Below are 5,000 nucleotides of genomic sequence, written 5' to 3' on the forward strand. Positions count from 1 at the left end.
GCACGAGACGGAAAACGAGGCAGCTGCTTCCACGGAGGGTTTTGTCGTTGGCTGCGCACTCCCCGAAGACGCTAATAACTGCGCAGCCACGTGACAGGATCAGGTATTACTAATCGTTATTTCGGCATTATTAAGTAATCGTCCAAAGTACAGGAAAAAAAAAAATCATATTACCAGCAGTTTAACTGTACCTGAATAATTTGCAACTCAGATTTCCTAAAACAGGCAAAAAATTGGCACTTCTTTACACTAGAATAACAGCACATTGTAGTTCTTATCATATCTGATTACGCTACAGATACAGCAAGTAAAATATTCAAACATGCAATGAGTTTCTGCATTTAGCATATACATATTCCCTTGGAAAATACAACCCAGTATGTCCTTAAATTATAATGCGCCATATAGTGTATCAGATTACTCTGTTCATAATTATGAAGTTCCATGAATACACTGAGCAAAATGAACAAGATGAAGATAATATTCCGGTCCTGGTTAGTTCAGATCTCCTATAATTGTTTCATGCATACATTTACGATACTTTAAACGTATTTATATATATATATATATATATATATATATATATATATATATATATATATATATATATATATATATGTGTGTGTGTATACACACACACACACACACACACACACACACACACACACACACACACACACACACAAATTAGCCTGTCTTAATAACTCAATATTATCCGTATTGGATGTATTTGACATAATGTCGTCAGGTAGACTTCCTTTTTTTATATAATTATCCTTTATTTTTTCGTTAAATCATGATCAAGCTTTAGCAGACAGGGTGAGAATTCAACATTAGTCAGATCTGCCAAGAGGTCCCAGTCGCCGTAACAGGAGCCCTGAATGTTGAGCTTGAGACAGCACGGGCACGGGGCGCGGCGTCTGCCTCACCCAATGTCAACAAACACATGCTGGCGCTACCATCTTTGTCTCACCTTTCCTTGCGTCGCACCCTCAAACACAATCTATCTTGCAGTTTGCTTGTGTATAATTAAACTTTAAGGCAAAATATAAACATAGAGCAATATCTGGATTATGCAAAACTAGATAGAGAAGGAGAGAGATAATGATATAGATAAATATGTAGGTATAGATAAATACCGAGGTGAACTTTACATATAAATGCTGAGAAAGTTCCATTGAAACATAACAAAATGTTTTTTCCGATCACAAAACAAGACAGGAATGTGATAACGAGACACGAGGCACGTCACTCACAGTGTAACGTCCGCAACAGCGATCATTTAAACGACAAACAGACATGCAGAAAAAATAGGTAAGTTGTGCTATTGACCCGATGCGAAACGGAATAAAATTCATGGTCCGAGTGAGAGCCATGTATGTTTAATTAATGATTCGCACTGCGTTATTTACGGAGGCATGAAACATTTATTAAAAATTAACAAGTTTAAAAAACGAAGTTAGCAGAGTTTCCCCCAAAAGATGACAAACATTTAATCTCAGGGAAACATCGAGAAATTACGGCTCTAATTTGGTGATAGCGCCCCAGTATTAGGAACTTGGTGTTTGCAAATCTGTGTACATTAAAAATGACAAGTCTTCATACAATTTGTATATAAAGATAATCATATACAAAATAATGAAAAGAAAATAGCAATATAAATATATAAATAGATGAATATATAAATAAATAAATACTGGTTATAAAAAAAAGCATATACCATGACACAGCAGAAATCAATGCTTACAGCCACTATTTCCGAATGAGCAGAAACATTATACAAAAACACTCCACTTCCAACAAGGAGCAAGGGACACAGAGCATGCGAGTGTACCTGTAAAGACGGTCTATATTCCGAAGTTGCATACAACTTACAATTCGATGTGAAACGAAAGGTTAATCATTGTCGGAAACTGAAATCTTTGCACTAAATCGGACAAAATCAAACGTACAGAAAATGTATGAATTTTGAACTAACATTTGCAAAGAATATCTGTGACTAGATGAAGCAAGCATATCACGATCAGAAAACAACAATGATAATGTTAACAGCAATAATGATAGCAACAATAGTAACAATAATAACAAAACATTTTTTTCATAAATTATAATAATGATAACAAAATGTTAATGATGATAATGACCATGAAAATAATAAGACTGAAAGCGAATATCATGCATAAATAATCATTACAAAATATGATAATGGTAGTGGTGACAATAATTATGGTAATAATAATGATGGTAATGCTAATGATGATGATAGTGTAGAGAATGATGAAGTTAATATGGTAATGAGAATGATAATGACGATGATGATGATGATGATGATGATGATGATGATGATGATGATGATGATGATGATGATGATGATGATGATGATGATGATGACGACGATGATGATGATGATGATGATGATGATGATGATGATGATGACGATGATGATGATGATGATGATGATGATGATGATGATGATGATGATGATGATGATGATGATGATGATGATGATGATGATGAGGAGGATATTAATAATATTAGTAATAATAATAACGATGATAATAATAATAACAATAACGATAATAATAATAATAACAATAACAATAACAATAATAATAATAATGATAATAATGATAATGATAATAATAATAATAATAATAATAATAATAATAATAATAATAATTATAAAGATAATAATGATTATAATGATAATAATAATGGAAGTAAATAATTTAAAAAAACGATAATGATCTTAAAATAATAATATCATTAGAATAACAACAATAGGAATTATAATAAAAACAATAAAAGATAAGGATGATGATAACACAATAATGATAAAAATAACACTAACCATAGTCAAAATAATAATAACAACAATAATAATAACAGTAATAATATTTATAACAATGATACTGATAAAATAATTATAAAATAATAGTAATGATGATGATGATAGCAGTATTATAATAAAATTAGATAACAACAACAAAACAACAACAACAACAATATTATTAATAATAATAATAATAATAATAATAATAATAATAATAATAATAATAATAATAATAATAATGAAAACAATGATAATGATGATGATGATGATAATGATAACATGAACATGAATAATAATAATAATAATAATAATAATAATAATAATTATTATTATTATTATTATTATTATTATAGAAATATCATCAATATAGCTTATCGCGCCATCTCTTAATCCACACATCCTGGCGTTGTCGTTAACCTCCTTGAGATCTTCGTCGGAGACTCAGGGGCCTAAGGGACACTCGTGCTGAATTTGGTGGAAAGTGGGTCTCGGTTCGCCGCATGGGCTCCCAGCAGACGGTAATATTCCCCACCGAAAGATTATCGTCGTTTTTTGTGACCTTAGCTCGGGCACGGTTCAGACTGACCCAGGAGATCCGTGCCACTGGGCAAGGAATCGCTCCTTTTGGGTAGAACGTCGTGGTTCTTGACTTCAGTGTCTCTCCGCTTAGATAATTAGAAGTCTCTCAGAGAGAGAGCTCCAGTGACAGAGAGCTGTTTGACGCGTTCAGTCAGATTTTCGTTGGATTTCAGGAAGAGGTATTCCTGTTACACTGTACAAGAATGAGAGTAGGGTTACCCTTATGGTGCCAGTGATGGTACGATACGCCCTATTAAGCTCAGGATTGATCTAGGATACATGGGCTGTACTATAGCAAACATCCATTACTGTTTGCTTCAATGTCTCAGGGTCTGCACTTCACGTGGAGTCTGCTAGATGGGCCAGCAAGTTGTTTCTTGTCGACATCTTTTTCTTAAGTTTGTCCATATGTTCCCTGAATGATAACATGCGATCCAATGTTACTCCAAGGTATACGGGGTAATGCTTGTTTCTAAACCCCTTCCCTTCCATGTGATGTTAAGAGGTCTAAAGGCTTTAAGGTTGTTCAGATGAACAACCTTAAGACGTCTTGCCAGGATTAGAGTTTAGAAACCATAATATGTAATAAAAGGACAAACATTCCAGAGCTTCTGTTAACCGCCTCTCTTTTGCCTTAACTTTTTTCCTCTGTCGCCAAACACAATTCATTGACATTAATAAATATACAGATGTTCTGAAGAGTTGGCTGGTCGTTCGTATATGTGTTAATGAGCAGTGGTGGCAGTACTGAGCCTTGGGGGATAGTAAAGATTCGACCAGATGTACAATTGCAGTGTTTTTAACCATATTTGCAACCCTTAGCATTAGTGCTCGGTGAATGACGAGGTCAACAAACACGGCACCTGTTACCTCACCGCGCTCAGACCCGTCCTGGATGTGCTTAGTGAAATTTAGAATTTGACCGCAGTACGATCGACCGACACCGAATCCTGATTGGTTAGTTGATAGGTTTATTTCAACAGTCAGTGAATTGCGTGTCACAATTCGTTTATAGGTCCTAAAACAGGACAGTGCACAGGAGAGATTGGCAAATAACTTTTGGCCAAGGCCGAATCCTTTGCTTTCCTCTCGATTTTTAGGGTTGGTGGCACAGATGTTAAAGAGGCTCAAAGGTAATGTAATGGTTTTTGGATCAATATGCTTAATCACTATGCTTATATCATCAAGTTTACATGCCTTGCCCACACTTAAATGTTTTAGAGACTCCTTTAGTTGCTTTATGGTGAATGGAAAGAAAGCTTCTTCGCAGGTGGCAATTGTACGAGTTATGTTTTCCTTCATTCTTTTCATATTTATCCTCTGTCATGATTTTCCAGTTTTCCATTCAAAAGGAGTTGGGTGACAAATGCGCCAGGCTTAACAACAGCTATAATTTGCTGCTGGGATTTATTATTGGAATTGAGTTTACTTATTGATTTCCATGCTAGCTTGCTGGTATGCGTCATTTTGATATTTGAGATTGTTTCATGTCAACCAACAATCCTTACGTGCATCACTGAAGGAGGCAAGTAATTAGTCGCTCAACACGATGGAATCCTTGGCGTAAGGATCATTATAAACGTTGGTA

Source organism: Penaeus chinensis, chromosome 16 (assembly GCF_019202785.1).
Source record: "Penaeus chinensis breed Huanghai No. 1 chromosome 16, ASM1920278v2, whole genome shotgun sequence".
NCBI lineage: Eukaryota > Metazoa > Arthropoda > Malacostraca > Decapoda > Penaeidae > Penaeus > Penaeus chinensis.